Source organism: Paroedura picta, chromosome 7, assembly GCF_049243985.1.
Source record: "Paroedura picta isolate Pp20150507F chromosome 7, Ppicta_v3.0, whole genome shotgun sequence".
Taxonomy (NCBI): Eukaryota; Metazoa; Chordata; class Lepidosauria; order Squamata; family Gekkonidae; genus Paroedura; species Paroedura picta.
Window position 1 is genome coordinate 76333448 of NC_135375.1, and position 26923 is coordinate 76360370.

General features: G+C 42.5%; 1 protein-coding gene across 41 annotated transcripts in view; it reads right to left on the reverse strand.

The window, feature by feature from the left end:
* Positions 1–26923, reverse strand: part of PTPRD (protein tyrosine phosphatase receptor type D) — a 1533354-nt gene that overhangs the window by 975034 nt on the left and 531397 nt on the right. For all 41 annotated transcript variants that reach the window (XM_077344981.1, XM_077344985.1, XM_077344991.1 and 38 more), the window contains one exon: positions 11099–11146. The gene's annotated coding sequence lies outside the window, so the exon portion shown is untranslated. The remainder of the gene's footprint in view (positions 1–11098; positions 11147–26923) is intronic.

Here is a 26923-nt window from a genome sequence, read left to right on the forward strand (position 1 = left end):
CTAAACGCCAATGTCCAGTTAAATGGGGATGCTTTTTTGCAGGGATGGTTTCTTGCATATGGGGTAGAATCTCAGAACATTTAATCTCAGTTGGATGGGAAACGAAAAGGTAATACTAAGAAATATTTTTTCTATTGGAAAATGTGGAAATGAAGATGATAGCAAATCATAAATCTAAAAGAGGATAACAAAGAATGTAAAAACAGGGATGAAGGAAAAGATGATAATGAAGGTAATAATAATCAATGCAAAGCACCCACACACAAATTTGCACATTCCTATTACATAGTAAGAATATTAACATTTTAGAAACAAATAATAATGTTCTAGTTCAACAGTTTCCATTGTTCCTCAGATACAATTTTATTATATGCATCAAAGTTGTTAAAAGCTCATTTTCAATCCAGTGTATATGCCCATATGTAAACTGTAGCAGTCTTGGACTTTATTGGTAGTCTTTATACTGAAATTCACTGTGATTTTTCAGTAGATAAAGCCTATAATTGGTCAGTAATTATGATTTGGGGAACCATCCTAAATTCTGCTATGAAAGGTTTAAGTTGGCAACTCTGCCTCATGGCAGCACAACTCCAAAATATGCCAGTATATCTAGACATCAGTGCCAAGCCACACTGGCCCAGCATTACTCTAGCACAAACACAGAGATGGGTCTCATCAGAGGTATGTTGTAGAGGGACCAGGGATTAGCCAGCATTGTAAGCCCCTTCTAATTTGATTACTAATTTGGTGTAATGTTGGGTCTCTTTATCACAGAAATCATCTTGTCAAAAAACAAACAAACATGAGCCTAAGTATTTAAACTATTGCAGCCAACCTAAGCACTGTATAATCCACAGCCAGAACACTCATGTCACAAGATACATGAAATGAAGCTTTATCTCTCAGGCCTTTGGTGATGGAAACTTCATGAAAAGGGCACTTTGGACAAGAATGAAGCATTCTATAGAAGCCAAAGAGGAGGGGAAAACTGTGTTTTGCTCAGACCTTACAGGTAAGCCACTTCAGGACCCAACTATAAAAGGGGAACATCTACTCCTCCAACAGAGATTAAAGGACAATGAACCTGACATAGGTAAGCAAAGCAGGATCCACATGCCCTAAGCCAGTGGTCCCCAACCTGCGCGCCAGGCCGCGGCTCCCTCTCCCCGCCCCCCCCCCACAGTAAAAAACTTCCCGGGCCGCAAGCTAGGTTGGGGACCACTGCCCTAAGCCAAGATGGCTACAACTGCCTTCCCTGCCCAGTCAGTGTATTGCTCTAGCAACTCTCCACCATAACCATTACTACAAATATAATACACTCAGTGCAAAAAGAGCATTTCAGATAATAAATGCCATGCCAGTGTGATTGTCCTGCCCAAGAGCAGGAGCACAGGAAGTATGTGCTCCAAACTGCACACCAGCCCTCCTTCCCTCCTACAAACCAGCCCTAATTAACTGCTATGCCTCCTGCTGTGAGGCACACTGAGAGAGGCAGGGAGAGGGAGAGAGAGACACAGAGAGAGAGGGATAGATCTGCACCCCCCGGTGTCCTCTGGGTCCTAGCACCCATTGCATTCCTGCTTGCAATGGGCTTTCTTGCTAGTTAAATGTATAAACTGCCACTCCCGGACAGCCTGCTCGAGGCGGTTTGTGTTTGCCCTTTCTAAGGTTTGCATAAGAACTATTCACCTTCCTTTTATCCTTCTTTTAGCAGATGAATAAACCTGTCTCTTTCTAACAGAAACTTTCCATCTACAGTTCCTGTTCCCTCATTCTGTGCACCTGCAGAATCCCCTCTCGCCTTTTACTTCACCCTTGAGGACTAAGTCCTGTTTCACCCATTTATCACAGAGGCCAGTAGTTTGATGCATTATAACTTATAATTTTTCCTTCTTCTCAAATATGGGTATATTTGGATATTCCTTTAAGTTATGAGATTGGTTATTTCATATTAAAATAACTTTAATGTGACAGGCTGACTAAGAAGAGATTGTATCAGAGACAGGGTGGAATTGTCACAGTGAGTACGGGAACACCCTGGGCCATGCATTATGTGGTATGGCTGTTTTTTGGAGGGTGGAGGGGTGGGAATTGCTGCCCACCACCACTCCATTTGAGTCATGTTAGAACGGAGAGTTACTTTTTTATTTCACCCGTGGAATGGCTTATGATTTATTCTTCCTGAACACGATCATTATCTATTATGCAAAATCCAGCAGGGCCAGCCTTTTTATTTACAACCTCTGCTATAAGTGAGACTCTAAAAGTGCATGGTCTTCTCTCACCACCCAAGTCCTGCTGTTATGAGTAGGATGTATCTGGCAGCTGTAGCATAAGAAAGGGGGAAATGATGAATTGCACAGCTTGCAACAGGCTGGCAGAACCAAAGAGGTGACCACCCATATCACTAACAATGAGCTTATTCCTATGCATTCTCCCACTCGTCCAACTTTCTTCCAAATATCATTTCTTAGAGTGGGAACAAAGAGCAGATTGAAATGTAGAAAAATTCACTTGTAATATATTTCTCCCCCAGAAACTTTCCTCATTATTGCTGAAGCACCAATATGATGATGTGTGTTGAAATAGAACTTAACATTTGAGTGACTGGCAAGTATAGACAGGCATAAACATTTTGCCAAAAACAATGAACTATAGAAAATAAGCTAATTTCTTATAAAACTTAGTGAGATACTAACTGTAGTATTTAAGTGTCAATTATTTTCCACTTTGTAATATGCTGGGAGAAAAGTAAAGGCAAAGACATTTATTGAGAGTGAAGATAAAGAAGGAAAACAACTGGAGCTTAGACAACCTACTTCTATGCATGAAACTATTATATACTATTATAAAAATGGGCGGAAGACAGGCCTGGACTGGGCTGGTGGCGCTGCGGGCCTGGGGCAGTTTAGTGGGGTGGAACTTACTTGGGGCAGGCTCCTTGCATGTGGTATTCAGGGCATGGCCGGCGAGGGCTGTGGGTGGAGCTGGCAGCGGAGCAGTGGCGCGATGGACTCCGTGCGTGGGCAGTGATGTGAAGGCCAGGCAGCGATGTTTGGAGGGGCTGCGTGCTGCAGAGCGGGTAGGCGGCAGCCTCATCATCTCGTTGGCCATCTTCCTGCTTGTTGGCTGGCTGCGAAGTTCGGGGAGTGGCTGGACACCATGGAAGTGGCAGTGGCGGTGGCGGTGGCTGGGCACGGCGGTGGCGCCGAAGGTCGTTCAGAGGGCCGGGAACCCAGGAAGCGGCGAGCGCAGTGGCTGGGCATGGCGGCAGCAAACGTCGGGTAGAGGGCCGGTACCCGTGGAAGCGGCGAGCGTGGTGGCTGGGCGCGGCACCGGCGCGAAAGGTAGCTGAGAGGGCGGTGAGCTTGGTGACCCCCAGGGGTCGCCATCGAGGGTCTGCATTTGCGTGCTGGATCAGTTAGCAAGGCGGCGGCTGCAGTCCCTGGGCGAGCAGGGTCTCTGTAGGGTAGGGTGATGTTCCGGCGCCGGGAAAGGAGCAGGGCCGGCGCGTCTTTGACGTGGCGGCCCGGCTCCTTTCCCGGCGGCGAACCATCTGGGCGGGCATTCCAGGGCGGCCCTCAAGCTTCGCGGCTTCTGATTGGGCCCCTCCAAGTTTTTATCCCAGACAGAGCCCGGCCTAACTCCTCCCACAGAGGCCTTACTCGATTATTAAGTCCATGGCGGCCGCGCCGCGGGTGGTTTAAAGATATGTATATGTATGTGTGTGTGTGTGTGTGCGCGTGTATTTATATTTATTTTATTTATTTATTTATTTAGATTTATATACCGCCCTCCCCGAAGGCTCAGGGCGGTTTACATTAAAACTAGTCAACGATACATGAAACAATCTTCGTTAAAACATACAGTAATTAATAACAGTGGTTGTTATAGAAGAAGAAAGTAGTAAAATCCTGACTTCACATAGTAGGCTCCATGTGGGATTACACTTTTGAATTATAGTCCTCATAAAAACACTCATCCTGTAACTAGTGATTCTCAAATACCTGCCAGTTTGGTTCTCTTTATCAGTTAGGCTCACGTATCTATTCACCAGTGCTGAGCAGGTAACCAGTTAACAGATTGTTCAGTTACTCATAAACTATATGTGTATATTTGCAGGAATAGGTTACTTGTAGCCATCAGAAGCCAACTCCTTGATTATAAAGGATCAGCAGGAAATCAGATTCAGATATTTTGCTGAGGAAATAATGTTCTTCATCCAGGTTTTTTGGGGTGGGTGGGGGTGGGGCAGACTTAGGAGCCAACTCCTTGCTGATGAGCTTTAATTGAGTTCTTCTGATTTCTGGTCCTGGAAATTTTGTTGCCTCTTAGGTTTCCCAAGATATGTAAAATTAAGTGGGGTTAGTGTCCCTTCTCTCAAAACAGTGCTTGGAGAATAGAGAAAAGGAGCTAAATTAGTTCTTCCTCCCTCCCTCCCTTTTTCAATGGTGGAACTCAGAAGTAGCTTCTGTTCCTACCTTGCCTGGTTGGGATAGAAGGGAAATGCACACTTTCTGTGCCTTTTGAAATGCAGAGATCACAAACATTGCTTCTGTCACTGCCCAGGGTGAAGGGGAGATACTTCTTCCCCTTTTGCAGCTTCACTATGTAGTTAGTTTGCAAGGGAGGAGCCGAACAGGACAGGACTGCCAGCTAATCCTCTGATCAGCAAATCTGTTTGTCAGTTCTATTTGAAGTCCAATTGGGAGTGAAGAGAAAGCTAAGTTCAATCGCCAACATTTCCAATATGATACCTATGATACCAACAAGCACATCAGAAAGAAAATTTGCCTCCCAAACTACTTTGCTAAATTTTCTCCCTGAGGACAGGTTGATTTTTTCTCCTCATATGGAAAAATATAAGCCCATGAGTTCTGCCTCCTGTACTTTGGTAAAGGTAAAGGTATCCCCTGTGCAAGCACTGAGTCATGTCTGAAGTTGGAGTGACGCCCTCCAGCGTTTTCATGGCAGACTCAATACAGGGTGGCCTTGCCAGTGCCTTCCCCAGTCATGACATTTTACCCCCCAGCTATACACTGTCATAATTACAGAACTCTCCCATTCTCATGTCATCTTGCAGCATCAAGTGTTTTCATATAAACATATCACTTTCAAGATTCAGATGAAGAATGTCTGAATACTCATCGATATTAAAACCTTCTGGCATATGGAAAACTAGCATGCCAAAAGAATGACTAGGCACTTTTTTCAAAAACAAAGGTGACAGACTTCTAGACTCCTATAGTTCACAATATCTGTTTTGTGCAGATGCAAAAACTTCCTTTGATTGATTCAATAATCCATCCACAACTCAAAAATGAAAAGCATTTTGTAGAATTATCACAGCTGGTCATAAACTTGTAATTGCTGCCCACCCATATGTACTAGCTAGCTTGGACTGCATAGATCCTATGATCATCATCATTGTGGATGTTTCATCCTGTGATGTAGCCCAAACCTGTCAAATTGCAGAAGCCCAGCAGGTTTAGTACTTAGATTGGACTTTGAGGGAAATTCTGCTGAGGAAAGCAGTGGAAAATCATGTCTGCTTCTCCTTTGACTTGGAATTCAGGATCATCATAAGTGAATTGCAGCTTGATGGCACATACAAAGTAACCCCCAAGCTCTGGTCATGCCTCACTGCTGTGTGTCTTTTGTGCTTGTTCCAGCTCTTCTCCATGGCCAGTGTGAGCTAGAGAAACCAACTTTGCCACCTCCCTGTTAACAGCACAGCTGATCTATCTCATACCTTCACAGCCCAGTCTGGTAAAGCAGCGTGCTGGGTGATCTTGGGCCATCCAAACCCTTTCAGCCTAACCTACCTACAGAGTTCTTCAGAGGATAAACTGGAGAAGAAGGAAATGATGTAAGCCACTCTGGGTTATCACTAGGGACAGACGCAGAGTATAACTGAATTGAATGTGAAAGAACAAGTAAGTATTATTGGCCCGTCCTCCTGCCTCTGGTATTGTTTGTTTACATTGTCACTGAATTGTTTTACCATTTTAAAAGTTGCTTTACTTGTTTAAGTGTTTTAACATGTTTTTGTGGAGATCCTGGTTGGGTGGAAAGATAGCAATAACATTTTAAATAAATAAATAATGGGGGAAGCATCAGTTCCTCTGACAATCCATTAATCAAGCAAAGGTTATATTAGACTGGAAATGAGATATATAGTTTGGTTATAGAATGAGCTGCCATCAGAAATCATAGATGATACACAAGATATACTATTGGACCTGAATTTTCAACTTTAGATGGTCAGCATATGGGGCAATTGCTTGGCAATAGTCAACATTTAATCAAGTTTGAAAGGTCAGATGAGTCTTAATGGAACTTGCTTCTGATTAAGTGTGTGTCTGGGCATCTCCAAAATAACACAGGTAACATACAGAATATATAGAATATGATGTTCAATAGCAACCTTGGAATTTCATATAAAAATACTAAATTACTAATGGCAAGAGTTATTGGACTAGTTTGACCCTAAACTTTGGAATGATGCAATTAGAATACTGTAACATAGGTTAATCTACAAGTGTATTAAATACTGTTCTGCAGACTCTTATTATACTTACTAACTGCAAAGCCCATTCATAAGAACAGGCTTTGAAAGGGTCCTCCCCATGAGCTTCGTGGCCGCTTTCCAGGCTGCCAAGAAGCACTGAGGGTGAGTTGGGGGGGGGGAGAAGGAGTGCTTCCCAGGGGGCCTGGCAAGCACACCCAGTGCCTCTGCAAGGCCCTGGGTGTGTTTCCCAGGCTCCCGGGAAGTGCTTCCTCCCCCATGGCCGGGCCTCTTACCTGGGGCCCTGGATGTGGAGCGGCAGAGTTACAGACGTACCTGGCTCTAACAGCCAGGCACATCTGTGAGGCAAGGGGTGAGGGCTTGGTGAGGGAGGGCAGGAGCTGTAGGGACAGGGACAATCAGGGTACAGCTGGATGCACCCTGATTGGCCCTGGAGAGGCCGGATTGTTCGTCTCCCAAGGCTGTTTCACAATTATTAAGAGGCACCAAATGGATAAGATTAATTTATACCCTTCCTTTTAAAGTTTTGTGTACATGCAGACCGTGATTCAAAATTTTGTCCAACTAGTGATGCTGTACCTCGTCTTTTATTGCCTGCATAAGAACCTATGCTGAGAGGTGTCAAATCCAAACCATCTCCTACCATGCTATACAGAAACTGATGCTGCCAGAAGCAAAGGAATACCCTCACTAGAAACTGAAATGGGTGATCTCCCTCCATCCTTACATCTCTCAGGGCATTTGCCAGATTCCCTACCTATACTCTGTGAATGTTTCCTGCCAACCATTACAGCTCTGTGGCCAAATGAACCAGAACAGAGCAGGTGAATAAAGGATCCTATCCAAACAAATTTGATGGAACCTTCCCCTGCATTTCCATAACAAATTCTAAATGGATCATGTAATCCCATGTATCCTATCTCCGAGATGGTAATGCAAGAATATTCCAGTCAGATGGTCTGGTTGAAAGAGGCATAGCTACCTTAAATACTAATTCCTGTTTCTCCTGCCTTCTAGCCAAAATGCATGAAGCATGTAATGACAGCAATCCAGTTCAGCAACATAACTCACCCCTTATTCATCTATGAGCGGCATGTCAAAACCTATACAAGGCAGAAAGTGCTGTTATTCTATATTTCAGATTTGCTTTGGGTATAGATGACTTTCCTACATTTTTAGCCAGGTTATTCAAAGAACTACCTGGTACCATTTCAGTTTGATTTCTCAAACTGTCTTCAGCTTCATGGATTCATCATTTATGCCATGCTAGAAGCAGCTAATCTTTCTGACATTATCAAGTACCTCCCTTTGAAGTTTATATAATTCAATTACATTTGTTCCATTAAAACATTTTTTTTCTTGCTAGACTACATAAAACCTTTTGACTTCAACCCTATCCTAAAATCTAGGGATTAGCCTAATGCAATCATTCCATGTACCATTTTATTATAGAGAACTCTGAACATTAATATAGTGAAAGTGCAGAATGTTGAGTTCATCTTGCTGTAAAAAGCAGGATTTCTTTTTCATCTCCCGCTAACTGCATAGCCTGTTAATTGTCCCAAGGATGCAACAATGGCTTATGTGTGCCTCAGGGGAGAGTGGCATATAAATATAATAACATAAATAAATAATTAAGTAAATAAATAAATAAATATGAAACAGTTTAGAATTATTAGTCACTAAAAACACTAAAACTTAAGAACATATCATATTACTCCCATTCCGTTCCCCATTTATGGTTGAGACCAACATATACCTACCCAGCTCAAACACTATGAATAATGTATTTATATAGAACCATTTCCCTTTTTTCCATGTGTCATCAAACTTCATTATGTCATAAGGACAATAACTTTTGATAATGACCACAACTTCACTATCAGAAGTTAATTTATTAGCTTCTGATAGTTTATTAGTTTATTTGGCTTCATATATGAATTACTGTAAAGTATAAGTTCACCAGACCAGCTCTCCAACAGAGGCCAAGGTCTCATAAGACTTTTGGGGTCCCTCTTGCATTTCTTCTTTCCATAGCAGGTACAACCTCTGCCAGAATGTGTAAATCAGGCACCATCTGGCTGAAATGCAAAGGAACTCCTGAATAATCTAATAGAGAGCCAGGATTTAGTAACTGAGCAGTTGTCTTAACACTGCAATAATATAACAGTAAGACAGAATTCAGATTCCACAGTATAAAACTGCCACAATCCCTAATCTGAAATTCTCATTTGGTGGCAACAGATTATAGCTAGTTGAATTCAGTCACTACTATTAACAAATCTTTGATCAAACTAGGACTTATCATGATGTCTGAATGCAGCCTAAAACTGCCCATCCTGATAAATAAAAACAAACTATTTTAATAGGATACAGTATTATCAGCATTAGTGAGGCAAATGGAATATTTTCCTGTGTTAATTTTACAGCTATGAGGAAAAATTAGCAACAATTCCTGTGTCATTTTTCAAAAGCTCTTCTGTGATACAATTTCTGTATAGCGTAAGGCTATTGCATTGTACAGAGGAAGGGTGTAGCTTCAGGAATACATTTGACACTACTTTTCCCACACAATATATAAAACCATAAAACAGAGCTGACAGGTTGGTTCTCACAGGCTGGGGGGTTGCTCTTTAGGGGGTTTGCTGACTGCCCAAATGTGCTGTGCATGACAGCTAATTTGTGTAATACAAATGATGCTACCTTATGAGCGCTATCTCAGTGGAATGCAAAAATAGAGCATCTCTTTATATAAACAAGCACTTGAGTTTATTACCCACAATCCTATGGTGCACACTTGGTATTATGAAGACACTTTACTCCAAACAGTTACTTGATAGACTATATAACAGAACCAATGGCTGTAGTCCTATAGGCAATCACAAGGTAAATAATACTGAACGTATATAAAATCATGCTGAATATCATCATTCTATATATGTGTGTTAGAATACGTTGAGTTATAAAACAGTTGCAGTCCCAGTCCCAGCATGACCCCAATAACTTCTGGTTCCTCTGAACCAGGCACCCTAAAGCTATGTCAGCTGCAATGCATTCTCTGTGTTACCCTTCTTCAGTCTACAGAAGTCAATGCACTTAGAAGGGTATAACGCTGCTGAGGATTGCACTGTAAACATTGACAGCTGATACAACATGTTATATTTTCTACTTCTGCTAACTCCTATTGATTTCCATCCATGGAGTCTCAATCTGTGTTGCTGCCAGCAGGGCTAGTGCCATTTTTACAAACAATTCTGTCTCAGTTAACTGCTACAATCGTTATACTTCCAACACCATGGGGCTATAATCACAGCCCAGAGCATAATTTAGGCTTCCAAAGGTGACCACTCTACCTGCCCATCAAGTCTTTATTTCTCTTCCTCTTTGGGCAGTGATCCCAATAACATAACATTAAGTACAACTGAAAAACCTTTAAGTTCTAAGACAGGTATTTCTTGTGGTCAGAAGGTGTTCTTTTATCACACACAGTCATGCTTTTCTCTGGATCAGGACCATGTACTGTCAATATTACTGCAATATAATCCAGATTTCAATAAATACATCCAAAAGAAAAGTGCTTACAAAATTGACTTATGCAAACAATTGTAGACAGAACATTTTCTTAAAACAGCAACCACAAAATCATTTGGCTAGCAGGAGTGCAGATTCTGGCTCACAGAAAAGACGCTACAAGTAATTGGCTTAAAAACATGGCCACAACTTTTTATTAAAACAGTAGGGTTGGCACGGCGTGAGAGGGTACGCCAACTAAGCAGACCGCTGCCTGCAACGCAAGCCCATTCCTGATGGCAAGGAGTCCCCTTTTATTCCCCACTAGGAAGACAGCCCCTTCAAACCCCAGGAATTGGCTTCAAAATGGAAGCTGCCCGATAAGGGAGGCCACAGGCTGACCCAAGGCAGCTTGTCCAAAGAAGCACGCACGCCCACCCCACTGGGTTGGCTTTTGCCTGCTTTGGACCACCTCCTAAGGAGGTCCCATCCCTTGGGAGTACGGTCACATACCGCCTCCCTTCAAATGCACTCCCTCTCACGCACAAAAACCCGCAGTTGTGACGAAATCATTCAAAATTTATAAATTACAAACCTTATACTAATACCATATAACAATGACAGAATTTCATTTCTTCTTTATATATATATATATATATATATATATATATATATAAAAAGGAAGGGTGGGAAGCTGTTCAGAGAACGCTCGGCAAAGAGGCTGAGCCCTACCCATGTAGTGCCTTAAATAGGTGCTCCGTGGACCCGCCCCCGCCGGCGAACGTGCTCCCATGCATCGCACGCTCGCCGGAGCTTCAGGGACCAGCCGCGTCCCTTTTCCTGCTCACCCACCCTCCGCTGTGCCAAAAACAGCCCCGGTAAGTCACGTCCGCGTCTTGCTCACAAACACTCTTTGTTACACCTGTCATGCCAAGAAATCTTCAGACAATCAAACCATGATGTTTAAATGAGTCTGTGTGAAAGACCTCTTAAACTGGAATATAATTTCTCAAATGATTAACAACATTTGTATTAAAGGAAATTAGAATGGCTTCTTACCCTGAGTGTGTAGATTTCAATTTAATTCCAAATTCTCCACCCTGAGACCTGAAAAAAATTCAAAACAGAATTCTTAAATTACTAAAATATTAAGGAATAGGAAATAATGCTAGTTATGTAAATTATGGATTAGTACTAAGGCAATTAGGTTTAACATTGTAGCAACATTAGTGAATTTAAACTTCTTAACAGAGTACTTGGAATATAACATATTGTTAGAAAACAATATAACTGTCTTAATATGGAGGATCATTCTTATTTTTTTTCTTGGATTTTTATATCATCCTCCCTTACGGCCCAGGGCAGTTTACATGGGAACACTGTGGGATATGCAGAATGTCATACATTAATAACAGTCACTACAACATATCAGTAACAATTCTAACAATAAATATAAGTTTAACAGGTTACTATAATTAACTAATTGAACAATTTCAATAGAACAACTTTAACAGAACCCCTAGGAAGATTAGAATCATTCAGATTATGGAGGGTATGACTTGAGGGGGACTACTGGATGTTTTTAGGTTGGATGAACTTCAGTCAAATCCCTGGTAGAGGAACTTTCTTTTGAAGACCTGCAGAATTCTGGGAGTTCGACCAGGTCCCTGATCTCTTCAGGGAGCTCATTCCACCGGGTGGGGGCCAGTACAGAGAAGGCTCTGACCTTTATTGAGGTCCAACATACTTCTCTGGGGCCAGGGATTACTCACCAGTTGGCAGTGGCAAAGTGTAGTGCTCTTTTGAGGGTATAGGCAGAAAGATGGTATCTCAAGTACACTGAGCCCAGACTGTGTATAGCCTTGAAGGTAATTACCAAAAACTTAAGCCTAATCCAGAACTTAATTGGAAACCAGTTGAGTTGTTGGAGTGCCAGCCAGATGTGGGATCTCCATGGTGTATTTGTGAGGATCCTGGCTGCGTCATTCTGAATGAATTGTAGTTTCGAGTACAAGGATAAGAGTAGGCCTGCATAGAGTGAGTTGTAGAAATCCAGTCTAGAGGTGACTGTCATATGGATCACTGTGGCTAGGTGTTCTGGGGCCCAGTACGACACTAGTAGCTTGGTTTGGCATAGGTGGTAGAAGGCCTGCTACACTACTCTCATGTCTTGTGCCTTCAAAGAGAGGGAGGCATCGAGGATCATGCCCAGGTTTCTGACAGAATGGGATATTGCTAGTTGCACCCTGTCACGGTTGGACAAGCAACCGTCCCTTCTTACCCAGTCGCAGGACCTTCATCTCTGAAGAGTTGATCTTCAGATGACTCTGCTGGAGCCACTTTGTCACTGTGCACAACAGTCAGGCTGGCATGGAGGCGGCCATTGCCATGGCTCCTCTGCTGCTGACTGCTGCCATCGCTTGCTGCCGCTGCCTACCGCCTGCTGACGTCACCCGCTGCTGCTGCCTCTCACTGTCACCTTCACCTGAAAGTACAGGGTGGGCCCCCATACTTCTCTGGGGGGGAAGGGGCTTTCGCAGGGGCTTCCCCAGGTGGGCCCGGCCTGTACCTACAGGGGAAGATGACAGAGGGCAGCAGCGGATGATGGCAGCAGGTGGCTGGCAGCAGTGGTGAAGGAGCCATCACGATGGCTGCCTCCATGCTGCCCGACTGTTGTGCACCTGCACGTGCGTGTGCACTGACCCCCCGCCCCCCCCCCCCCGCCCCCAGGGTTGCCGCAAGCAAGCAGTTGAGAACTGCTGGTCGAGAACAATAGTGCTGAAGAGTTTAAGACTATGTAAATAACAGATTTGCTTTATTCAGTTCACAAGTGAACAGGAATTTACATTATCAAGGAAGAATACACAAAGACCATTCATGTAACCAAAAAGAAATAAAAAGCATAGATAATGACTGAGGAAACTATTAAAATGGCTAAAGATGGATGAAAATAAGAAGAAAACAGCAAAACAAGAACAAGAAATCTGTTCCACAAGATCTAAAAAATCAAGGAGAAATGTAAAGTATGGTTAGATATGTTGAAAGCCAGGGCCCTGACTTACTTCTGGTTCCATTTGTGGTCCTGTGGGGGCAGGGAAAACTGGCAAAGGCAATGTTGGACTTGGCTGGCTGGCTGTTCCTGGCAATAAGGGACAGGTTGAACAATCAGCTATGATAGGCTGGGAATAGGCTAAAGGAGGGGGTTGTGAGGGGAACCACATGGGGAAGTTGATTAAAGCCCAATGCAGATGAGAGAGAGTGGAGAGGCCACAAAACGGTACAGGAAAGGCTGAACATGTATTGAATAATTGGCTGTCTGGGTGCCAAATGTACATGAGAGTTGTGATGCCCACCAATCCTGGTTGGGATAACCACCTGAACAATGTGCTAAGGGCCAGGGGACTGACCAGGGCTGTAGCATCATTGAGTATGATGATGTGTTCCACAAGCATGCATCCCAGAGTGAGGAGGCCAGGTGAGACCTGTTGCAGTATAAGACTTGGTTGATGGTGGTTGACCCCAACATCATAATAAAATTGCAGTCATAAAGGTTGACCAAATGGAGCCCTCTGTAGGACTTGGCCCATAGGGTATGCTGGGAATTTAATAATAATAATAAGAAGAAGAAGAGTGGTTCTTATATGCCGCTTTTCCCTACCCGAAGGGGGCTCAAAGCGGCTTACAGTCACCTTCCCATTCCTCTCCCCACAACAGACACCCTGTGGGGTGGGTGAGGCTGAGAGAGTGCTGATATCACTGCTCGGTCAGAACCGTTTTATCAGTGCCGTGGCGAGCCCAAGGTCACCCAGCTGGTTGCATGTGGGGGAGCGCAGAATCGAACCCGGCATGCCAGATTAGAAGTCCGCACTCCTAACCACTACACCAAACTGGCTCTCATAAGGGGCATTGCCAGACAGCTTGCTGTAAATTTGACTACAATTGTGAGATCTGTCTTGAGTTATTGCCCCAGGATGTCCTAATCATGCTCAGAAGGCCTTTCTTTATGGGTGATACTTACAGGTGGGGAAGATCCAAGAATACCTATCTTCCAACAGCTCAGCCAAAAAATGAACAGCCAAACTATTAAGGGTGGGGCTTGGCCATCACCCCAGTCAAACTGTAAGCCCTTTGCCCCCTTCTGGATGGCTACCCTCAGTGGTCTGCCACAGCTTATCTTAAGGATAGCTTTATGTTTGGATTCTCTGCCCCTTTCACCAGTCAGCACATTGAGTCAGATGCTAATAACCTAAAATTGGAGAAGCCCAAAATCATTGCTGTTAAAGTCATGAAGGAATGTTCATGGGCTGTATTGCAAATCCATTCGATGTCCTCTATTGCCCATCTAGGCACACCAGGCTGATGCAGATTTGTGAGCCACAACCATCTTCTGGTCTGATTTGCTGGACCGGAGCTCACTGCAAAGCATGGGGCTCACTGCAAATCAGAAAATGACCAATAAACTGGGCAAGATTGTCTAGGCCATGGGGGGAGGGGGGGAGAAAATTTTGCACCCAAACATATCTCACCAGTTGGAAACTTTATTAGTCATAAGGAGGCTGTCTACCTTTCTTGGTGTGGAATGGCCATCTAGCTGCATGGGACTAGCTATCACCTGTGGGTTTGGCTACAGCTATAGGAGCTTCGGCAGGAGCTGGGTAGGGAGGTCTGGCTCTTGTGGTGGTAACAGCACAGGGCCAGATCCATTTGTGGGAAGAACAGCCTGTATGCCTGTTTCCCTGTATACAGGGATTCCCTTAAGGGATCTTGGAGTGGGGTTTTTCAAGGGAACATGCCCAGCTTGGAGGCTGCCAGGGATTACCCTCATGTTCAAGTGGCAGGAGGAATTATGTAGTGGTGATCATCCTGGTGAAATCCAGGATCCTGTCATCCATAGTTCCCTCTATCCCAATAGGCAAGCTCAGGTGGGATGGATTTTATTGATTTGCAGAAGGATCAGTCAGTGCCAAGATCTAGTTGTTCCATGCAGTACCAAGTCTTCTTATAGTTTTAGACAATAAAGTTCTGACCAGGTCCAGACAATGACTGGTTTTTCAATGGAATTAAACAGTAGAGCTCTAGACCGTGTCACATAAGATTGCAAGTGGAAACCTTCCTATGTAAAAACAGTGTCTGCCAACACCCTAAAGAAGTACAATCCAGAGAAACCTGTTTCCTCAGTCAACAACCTCATTCTCCAATATACAACCATCAAGCTCTTTTCCCAGTATACTCATTGGTTGAAGTAACTGTAAACTGTATTAACTTAATGGCACTGTCCTGTGAATAAGCCTCATTGAAATAACTGGAGAACAATTCTGAACAGACCTTCTTGGGATTGTTCCCATCATTTGTTTCTTTCGTTCTTGAACTTTTTTTCTGAATTATTCTGTATTACTTGTGTACGCAATTCACTTATAGAATCTTTCATTTAACTTCATTGTTTTTGTTTCTTCCCAGAGCTTCTCAGAGCTTCTTGTATCTTATATGTTTTCATTTCCTTGCTCCTCCTTATCTCAATTTTTTCAATGTTCCCTTAACCACTGAATTTGCTCTTTATTCTACTTGAACTTTTCCTTCTGAAACCTTGGATTATTCTTCTATTCCTTCCCACTTCTATCTTGCAGGTCTCTTCTGTTGGAGCTCTCTACCCCTTCATGAAATGGATTGTTCCATCCAATATCCTTGTTTAAATGTCTCTGTGAAACTCACCTTTTCACCCTGACTTACCTAGATTGCTACCCTATTCTCCAATTCTTTTCTCTTTACAATTTCCTTCTCTTTCATGCACTGCCTTTTAAAATTGTAAGCCTGAAGGCAGGGTCTAACTTGGTTTTAATAAAAACACATAGCTTGGTGACTGCTTTAAAAAGAATAATGAACTTTCATGTTACACATTAATCCCCTAGAGATTAACCTACACACTACTCCAATTATACTGAAAGTAGGAATGAACTATTCAAGGAGTAATTTAGTAAAGTAATCCAGATGGCTCAGACCATCTTTGTATCACTGATAAAAATATACACAAATGTAACCAGTCACAAGACAAATGAAAAGGTGTTCTTTGTACAGAGTACTATTGCTTCCAGAGGCAATTAAAAAGTATGGGTTTTTTGGGAGGGAGGGAGGGGGGCTAAAAAAACACAACCCTAGGTAAACAGATAACTGAAACAAGTAATCTATACAGCTCATATGGGGGGAAAACACTAAAACCACAGGTGCAAAGTGAGACAGCAATCATTTCTAAGGAGCATGGAAAAGTGACAAGATATGTCAACTATATGACACAACCTGATGTATCCCTCCTGAGTTCTTGTTGTTTGCTTGGTTATAAGAGGAAACACTTCTTCTGTCAATTTGGTTTCCAGAGTTATCTCAGTGAGTAAAGAAAAAAAACAAACTACTACTTTGAAAATCAGTTTTTCATGCATGTAGAAACAAGAATGAAAACACCTGAAAATTGTTTTATGGTAAATAATATTCCTCAAATAACAGCCCCAGCAACCAGATACCTGGCTAATCAGTGGTCCAGACAACCACTAACTATCTTTTTTTGTTTTTGTTTTACCCATATTGAAATTTATTTGGCTCTCCTATACATTCCTCAAATGTGGAAGCAACGCCAAATGTTCTTTCACTGGACACTCTATGTAACTGATGCTTGTCTAAAAATAATACCCCTATGTTCAGAAACTTGCTTGGTCTGACTCAGTGAAATATGTGCACATATCAGATGTTATTCACTCATACTGTAGGGACAGTTCTCTTCAACAACTTTATTGCTAGCAACACATTTTTTTTTTCTAAAAAGGAAGATCACTCTTAATTGTTCTTTCATATACTCAGCTGGAGCCTCTTGTGGCGCGAGCCTCTTGTGGCGCAGAGTGGTAAGGCAGCCGTCTGAAAGCTTTGCCCATGAGGCTGGGAGTTCAATCCCAGCAGCCGGCTCAAGGTTGACTCAGCCTTCCATCCTTCCGAGGTCGGTAAAATGAGTACCCAGCTTGCTGGGGGGTAAACGGTCATGACTGGGGAAGGCACTGGCAAACCACCCCGTATTGAGTCTGCCATGAAAACGCTGGAGGGCGTCACCCCAAGGGTCAGACATGACTCGGTGCTTGCACAGGGGATACCTTTACCTTTACCTTTATACTCAGCTGTCAATTACAGACATCTTCATGTAGCTCCTATTGAGCATGAGCATGCTCACCCCTGAATATATTCCCAATGTAGTGAGGTTAATGATCTGTATCCAGTAGAATATTATTATATACAGTCTATATGTTAAGGGTTATACATTTTTTTTACTATTTTCTCTAGAATTATAAATATGTCAGGATTTCTGTTAAAATGGAGAATATATGCCACAATATCAAGAAGGGGGAACTTGTGTTTTTATTTGCTATGACATAATATAAACATCAAGTCTAACTTTTAAAATGATATGATTACTGAGTGTTCACAATTTTATGCAGTACATGTGGTAAGCACCATTGCAATTAACTCCTTGAAGTAGCATGATACTCATATGCACCAGTATTTGACAAGGAAAACAAGGAGATTTGTTTTCTCTGTGACTAAAGGGATTTTTTTTGTTTTTGCATTCTAGCCATAGACACAGAGTATGTGTATTAAGATGGGTGTGTGGAAACCTGATATCCAATAGCTTCTGTTTCAGCAGCAATTCTGATCTTAATCCAGATAGCCACACTGTGACTACTGTTGTGTTTACAGAGGTCAAATGGCATGGCTGCCATTTTCTATCCAGAAGGTATATGCCATTAAAAGCTGTGTTACCAAAAGAAATTCCATATATGCTGCTTTTCACCAAAATGTCAATGAGCTACAATGAGCATCATTGGAAAGACATTTTGTAGGGCAAAATTTTACACTAAGGAGCTGTGACTGTTTTGCTGGTAAGTTATGATGCCAGGTGGGGAATAAAGAATGGGCAGAATGGGGATAAGCAGCTCTGGAAACTGGCATTTGTCTCCCCATAAGGTATGAATTGACCATGCAATCTTGTTGCTTATGTACTTTAAAATAAAAAGCAAAATATAAGCTTACTAAGCATCAACTGATGTGAAATTCCTGCATTTGATGTGAGAGAGGGGGAAAGCAACATGGGTTTTGAAAAGAATGGTAAGTTTGAAAGTGGATCCCATCTCAAAAAAGCTTGAGAACTGCTGCTGTATGGAGCTGAAGTTTATATGTGGACATGGGGAAAACAGGTTTTGAACTTTTAAAAATGATGCTACCAGAATTTATAGATGATTGGGTCAGGATGAAATTTTGAATGCATTATTCTCTGAGGAAATTTGAGAAAAGCCAAAAGATTAGCCACAACATTTCTCATTATCTGTGTGGGCATATGGTATAAATGGTTTGTTTGGCACTGTATTTTATCAAAAGAAAACAATCAAAGAGAATTTGGAGAGTCATCCTTCGGCAAAACATCTAAAAAATTCAAGCGAAACAAAGCATTGGGGTATGTTTTCTGAATCATCTCCTTATCAGAAAATTCTCTCTCAGATCTAAAATATTGGCCATGAAGATGATTTTTCCCAAAATTGCTTGCTCTGTTCTGGAAGGATTCCCTAACCTGAACTCAGTTATTTAATTATTTAATATCTCCCCTTGAGTCCTTTGAAATCCCCTATAGTGACTGGGCACTTAATTCTGATGAAATCATATAAGCAGCACATAATTAAAACAGCCAAAAAAGGAACAAGAATTAGCAACAGTAAATCAGGATCACACCAATTATTATCATTACAAAAACAGGTTTGAAGCATCTTGTCATTTTTTTTGGGGGGGGGGGTTACCATCAATCTAATATTCAGCAGTGAACAGGCCTGATTTTCCTTCCCTTTATTACTGAATTAATTAAGTAAAAGAACATTCAGTAAAGAGTTTATTCTAGTAAATACTCTCAGGTGTGTATTTCTGAAACAGTTAGGATAAAGCCTCACATGGTAATCCTAAATTTGGCTAAGATTGAATTGAATTAATTCAAGTAGTTCTTGTTTCTCCTCTAGGAATTTAGAATTGCTTGAGACAAAATGCATTTCCATAAATATTGTCACGTCCTTCTGCTATTTATAAAAATCTAACCAAGTTATTAATGCTTCTTTGGACAGGAGATATTGAATGGAAGAAAATGTAATGGTGTTGTCTGAAGTAATAGCCAATTTATAAACTCATATTCTGCATCCAGATAAGAGACTATGCAATATTGAAAGTTCTGATTGTCCAGTATGTGGGGTGGGTTTGGGGGTTCCTTTAATCTTTCTTTAAGACTCTTTGATGTATTGCTAATATTCCTGCAGACTATGCTGCATTGTACCTTGAAAGAATGGCTTAAAAAGTCATCATTTATTCACAGAGGGGTCTAAAAGTAGATTTGTATTTTTAAAGGAGTAGAGTCATAGTTTTACAAGGGAATGTTATCCATATAAATGGTTGCCCATGATTCTGAGGAAAGCATTATATCAATATTTTGAATAAATGAAATATAAAGTGTGGCATTCACTGTACAACTTTCTATGCAATCAATAGAATAATTAATAAGTATGTAGGCAGTAAGGTGGTAGAACTATAGTTTTCCACTTTATTACTAAGAACATAGCACTTTTTAAAATGTGCATTCTTTATATGTATTTCTAAGGAGTAATTAATACAACATTATTCAGTGAACAGTACTAGTCTCAAGAAATTGATCTAAATCCCTTCACTCCATTCCATTGCCAGTGTGTCTCTTGTGGCCCTTCCTTGCATATCCAAGGAACTGCTGATGGCCACTGTGGGAAGGTAGGTGAATTTCCTCCAGACCAGGCTGGATTCTGGAGATTTTGTGTGTGCGGAGGGGATCATTTGGGCATGAAATTGGGGTCACTGTGGGTTGGCAGGTAGTTGTGAGTTCCTGCAATGTTCAGGGGATTGGATTAGATTATCTTAAACCTTCCTTAAACCTTTCAGTAGATCTTAAACATTCCAACTCTATTATTCTATGAAACAGATTATTGCCTTCTCTAGTGGCAGACTTCTCACTTAAAGGAAAGGAGTTGGCAATCTATCTTTAAAAAATTAAATTGATCTTTCTCCCAATGTAACTGATACTGAAGGTGAGTAACAACATGAAAATAAAACAATAGAATTATTAAGATAACAACACAGTTTATTTGGGTTAAGCTACCTTAAATTGCTCCTGGAAGTAATAGAGTTTTGTTTTTTTTTTAATCCCAGATAGCACCATTAATAGACATTAAAGTGAATTTTATTTTTTATGGTTTCCTTGAAGCTGTGACAGCAACAAATTTAGTCTAAAATGATGATCATATATAGTTTTGTGCTGCTATATTTTGTTAATGAGGTTATCTAAAGTAGTGGTCCCCAACCCCCAGTCCAGGGACCGGTACCAGTCCATGGATCATTTGGTACCGGGCCACGGCTCCTCCTCATCCTCCTCTCCAGCTGCTGCCTCAGGGGCTGCCCTGCCACTCTGCTGCCAGCTCACCTTTGGTGCTCTCCAGCGGCTGCCATGGCTGGGGCTCCCCTTTGGCATGGCACTGCACAGCTGCTGCTGGCAGCACCCCTCAGTGGGCGGCAGGAAGTCAGGGGCGCCAGTGGGAAAGAAGTGGAGCAGGGACTCAGGCAGCATCGTCGACGTCCCTATCCCCCCCCCCCCCCCCGGCCTTAGTAAAATTGTCAAGCGGTGATAAAAAGGTTGGGGACCACTGATCTAAAGCATATATACCTGAATGCAGTTATCACAGGAATCAATCCAACTTATAATTTCTGTGCCAGGGTGCCTAGAATCAGACCATCAATATACTCTGTAGACCCTATTTCATACTTGTTACCGTTGTTCTCACTCCTAGACACAAAAATGGAATCATGTAATCATTAGAAAGGACTCTGGGCAGGTGGGATGTCTAAAAATGGTTTTGCATCTCAATAAACTAAACTGGGAATGAGGTAGAAAAATACTAAGAAAATAAATCTTCTCCACAGTGTTCCTCTTTTCTTACTGTCATTTTCCAATTTTTCTCAGCATGTCTAGCTACTATGCTGATTATATTTGATCTGTTCACAGTCTGTAATCTAGGGAGCAATCAGCTTAGTTTTTGAGCAACCAACCTTAATATTTATAGTTAACTCATCAGCGAGGCAGCCTGAGCAGTATCACTGTTTTACAAATTACTACAACATAGCAGTATGCGTTATTAGAAACATTCCATTTTCATTCTTGGCAGTATATTACAAGTAAAGGAAAACAAAGCTGAACTTACCTCTAACTATTTTTCATTGAGTATCTTCTGTGCAAGCATATATATAGACTGTACATGGGTAGGCCTACCATCTGACAGATAGTTACAGCTAAATGTCTCCAGGGATGTTGCACACTTGAGGCAGAAATTTGTTCCTACCCCAGGATCATGTGCTCCCAAGCAGCAGTACCCCCACCCTCAGTACCTCTAGCACCATTGAAGCAGAGCATGCAGAGGGGAAGGAGGAAGGGTATGTGTGCTTGCACAGAAGATACTCAATGACAACAGTTACAGATGTATCTAACTTTGCTTTCATAATCAGTCTTCTGTGCAGTCCCACATAGAGATTCTAGCAAGCTACTTACTCACAGGCAGTGGAGCATATTCTGTTCACTTCTAGTGAAGTGGGCACGGGCAAGAAAATCATAAGAAATTCTAGCATGAAGAATGGATGGGAAAGCATCCTTCAAGTTAATCACAATAAACCAACAGCTGTACTTTAATATTTGTAAAGCTGAAGGAATAGAAACCATGTGGGACTTAGATATGTGCAGAAAACATTCTAACTTTTAAAGTCCAGAATAGGTTTAAACCCCCATATTTTTATCTACCAAAAATATTTGGGAGAATAACTTCTCAGGTCTTGAAACTCAAACACCTCCTGAATCCTTATTCATCACTTAGAATGATTAAAGCTTGTGACAGATCAGGTACTGCCTGGTTACCTCCTCTTAGGGGCAATGAACATGGCAGAACTGACTTTAATCTATAACCTAATTATGGATAAAACTCACTTCTTGAAGTCAATAGCTTCTCAAGTAGTATAAAATTTAGTAAGCCTGTTGCCAAACTTAACAAGGTGTGAAATCGCTCCTAGTCATAAAGGCAATTTCTGAGATGAGACTGCTTCTCTTAATGGGGGTGCCTGGTGGGTCAACCTAGGTTCAACCCTTACACCTCTAACAGCCCTGGTAAATAGCTTAGAAGTAGTATACTGGGAGCATGGGGGCTAGAGTAGCAGTAATCTCTCTGGTAAGGATGTCAGGGCTGCCTTTGCTTGAACTGGGAAGGGCCCATTTGAGACACTTCTAGTGTCTCCGCTGTCTGATTATTTTTCTGTATTAGGGATAATTCTCATAGATAAAAGTAGTTCTCATAGTTCTCATAGATAAAAGTATTGAACCCTCATAAAGTAAATCCTCATAAAGTAAATTTTGGACTTTCTTTCTTGTTTTTTTTCTTAGTTCTTGGCCTTGGTCTTTACGCTCTTAACTGGTAGCTCCAATGAGGTGTGATGAGCCCAAGAATAGTGCAAACCTGACCAGATTCACTGTATCATGGATCCAGGTGGCAGAGCCAATTTTGTCTATTCCAAGAACATGGCTAAAGATAATTTATAGGAGGTCAATTTAGACAGTGGCTCTGAAGCTTTGAAGGCTTTCTCCTACAATGATGCCATAAGTTTTAATGTCATCTCTCCTCAAGATATGAGGGTGAACCATTGGCAGGGCTTACATTTCTTCCAAACAAAACATACATAAGTAATGTTCATCTGTCTAGGTCATCTTCACACCATAATAGGTACATTTTTTAAAGACCTTTCTGAGCCATTACATCTCAGAAACTAACACCACCCCAGTGAACTGGGGAGAAATCCCTCACAACTCTTGTGACCAGAAACTACAAACACAACCTTCTCCTTCAAAGAGAAACCAAGATGGGACTGCTGCATGGGTGTATGTGGTCCTTGGGTGGAAATAGGTTTCTGCAGAATGTCCCATAGAGACTTTTAGCTGTAAATATCTCTCTGATGGCAGGCCTGCTCATGCAAAATTCCCCTGTGGAACTGCAAAGAAGGTTGATGATGAAGCAAGCCTTCTAATAGCTCACTTCAATACTGCAGAACTGTCCAGCCTGTACAACCCAAATGTCCACATAATTCTTTCCTTAACCTTCTAAATATGTGTCTGCTGTGAGAAGCAGCTTCTCTTTGTGCTTGGCCTGAAGGTCTTTCCACAGCAGTATAGAGATCACAAATCACAAAGTAAAAGGGATGGTAACATTTAAACTATTGCCAATAGTCCCGAAGGCACAGTTTCCAATAAGATTAAAATTTCTCCACAGGTCGCTTTCTGTTGTTTACCAATATTCACATACGTTTTAACTTCATGCAGAAATCCAGCCACCTCACCATTCTGCAGACTTCTTTGTTCAGACTTCAGATTAATCCTTGGTAGGGTGCAAGTCTACTTTTCATATATCAAATAACCTACTGTTTTCCAAAATCATGCAATTATTTAATAGAGGATTCATTATAATTCATCTATCAGTGTGAAAGAAGTGAAAAATAGAAATGTGGGTCTACTTTAAATACATATTTTATGCTTAGTTTTAGACAGATGTTACAAAAATGTAATAAATAAATTTCAATAATGGTTCTGAACACATTTGGAAGTGGAACTTCCTCCTCACAATGTTAATGATGTCTTTATAGGACCCCATATAATTTACCTTATGTGCAACTAGTCATGCCTCTAATGGCTCCCTGGATTTGCCCAATGGGCACATTCAGGTACCCCCAGGCCATTCAGTTGTTCCCAATAACTGTTGTGATCAGATGCAGTTGCATATCAAGATGTTGGCTTACATCTCCATTGGCTGTGTATGCACTAAACCAGTGGTCCCCAACCTTCTGGCCGCGCCCGCGGGCCGCGCCTGCGCACCGAGCTGCACCCGCGAGCTGTGCCCGCGTATCGGGCTGCGCCCGGAAGCCACGCCCGCGCATCAGGTCGCGCCCGCGAGCCGCGCCCGCGGATCGGGCCGCACCCGTGGGCCGCGCCCGCGCGGCCTGCACGGGCGCAGCCCGGCCCTGATTCCCTCTTCCCGCCCTCCCGCAGTAAGTAGCTTCCCGGGCCGCAAGCTTACGGCCTGGGAAGTTTTTTACTGCGGGGGGCGGGGAGAGGGAGCTGCGGCCCGGCGCCATGGCCTTCGCGGCCCGGTGCCGGGCCGCGGCCCGCAGGTTGGGGACCACTGCACTAAACTACTTCCCCATGCAGATCTCCTTTGATGCAATGCAGTCAAAACCTTTAGCAGCTTCTGTTTCACTCAAACTGAACTAAGTCTTTGAACCTAAAGACAAACTAACAAATTTTAATATAAGTAATTTTCATTCATTCATTCATTCATTCATTCATTCATAATTTTCAAATTTTTGTGCTTATACTTCCCTGGAAGTCAGGGCAGCTTCCAACATATTAAAACCATAAAACAGAAATAAAAACTTACATTAAAACCTAATATATATATTTCAGTCCTGGCCCCCACCTGGTAGATTGAGCTCCGAGAAGAGCTGTAGGCCCCGACAGAACATTCAAAGTTCTGCATGGCCAGCAAAACAGAGCTCTTCTGCCAGGCATTTGGTTCAGGCTGGGTGGAACCCCAGGATATATGAACATGTCATCTCCCCCCCCCCCCGCCCTTGTGCCTGGGCCTGGTAATAGATCAGGCCTGGATGAAGGACATTATAGAATCATAGAATCAAAGAGTTGGAAGGGGCCATCCAAGTCATCTAGTCCAACCCCCTGATCAATGCAGGATCACCCCAAAGCATCCTAAATCATCCAAGAAAAGTGTGTAATCAAACTTTGCTTGAAGCCTGCCAGTGAGGGGGAGCTCACCACCTCCTTAGGCAGCCTATTCTACTGCTGAACTACTCTGACTGCGAAAATTTTTTTTCCTGATATCTAGTCTATATCGTTGTACTTGCAGTTTAAACCCATTACTGCGTGTCCTTTCCTCTGCAGCCAATGGCTGCAATCCTGCCTGCCTCCAAGTGACAACCTTTCAAATATTTAAAGGGGGCTATCATGTCCCCTCTCAACCTCCTTTTCTCCAGGCTGAACATTCCCAAGTCCCTCAACCTATCTTCATAGGGCTTGGGCCCTTGGCCCCAAATCATCTTCATCACCCTCCTCTGTACCCTTTCAATTTTATCTATGTCCTTCTTAAAGTGAGGCCTCCAGAACTGCACACAGTACTCCAGGTATGGTCTGACCAGTGCTGTATTCAATGGGACTAGGACATCTTGTGATTTTGATGTGATGTCCCTGTTGATACAGCCCAAAATGGCATTCGCTTTTTTTACCGCTGCATCACACTGCCTGCTCATGTTTAGTTTACAATCCACAAGTACCCCAAGGTCTCGTTCATACACAGTGTTACCTAGAAGCGTATCCCCCATCCAGTAGGCATGCTTTTCATTTTTCTGACCCAGATACTGAACTTTACACTTAACTTTATTAAATTGCATCTTGTTCTCATTTGCCCATTTTTCCATTGTGTTCAGATCTGGTTGAACTCTGTGTCTATCTTCCAGAGTATTTGCCAGTCCTCCCAATTTGGTGTCATCTGCAAACTTGATGAGTAGTCCCTCCACGCCCTCATCTAGATCATTAATAAATATGTTTAAAAGTACCAGGCTGAGCACTGTGCCCTGAGGTACCCCGCTACTCACCTCCCTCCAGTCTGATGAAACACCATTGACAACAACTCTTTGAGTCGGTTCTCTAACCAATTCCCTATCCACCTAACTATCTGAAAATCCAGATTGCAGTCCTTCAATTTATCCATCAGAACATCATGGGGAACCTTATCAAAAGCTTTACTAAAATCCAAGTAAACGACATCAACTGAATTTCCACGATCCATCAAACCTGTTACTTGGTCAAAAAAAGAAACCAGGTCTGACAGGACCTGTTGGAGACAAATCCATGCTTCCTTGGATCACCAAATTGTCCTCCAGATGTTTGCAGATGGCTCCCTTTAATATCTGCTCCATTATCTTCCCCACAACAGAGGTCAGACTCACTGGTCTGTAGTTTCCTGGGTCATCCTTCCTCCCTTTTTTGAATATCGGAATAACATTTGCTCTCTTCCTGTCCTCCGGGACATCTCCAGTCCTTAAAGAGGCCCCAAAGATGATGGACAAGGGTTGTGCAAGTTCTCTGGAAAGTTCTCTGAGCACTCTCGGGTTTATTTCATCCAGTCCAGGGGATTTGAACTCACCCAGTGCAGCTAAATGCCTCTCAACAACCTCTTGTCAGGAATCAGGCTGAGCCCAGCCTGTGGAGTCCCAGGTAAAAGCACATTCGAAATCCAACAGCCGGTTGCAATTTTCACGAAAGAGCTTTATTAGGCGAAGTCCACAGAAAGCTAAAGCATGCCAAGATCTTCCTAAGCAAAGATCTTGATAATAACAAAGTACAAGGGAACACATGGGGCAGTTATAGAGCCCACCAAATAGGGGAGGTGGGGGGAGAGGGGGGCCGAAGGTATTTCGGTGGGAGAGTGGAAAAGTAACAGAGTCGGTTCCCAAGCCGCCAGATGGCCCGGAACTTTATCAAGCGGTTGGCACTTTGTTGAGACTTTGGGTTGTCTCCGCAAGGACACTTACAGTAAGATTGATACATTCGCATGGAGCCTCTCCCGCTGGGAAAGGAAGGGAGTAAGAAAACCAGAGGACAGGTTTATTGCTTTATGGCCTTGGCCAGAGCTGGCCGGTAAGATCAGAGAAGTGTGAGAAATGCAGCATCGGGATGGCATGAATTGGGGTTCATGA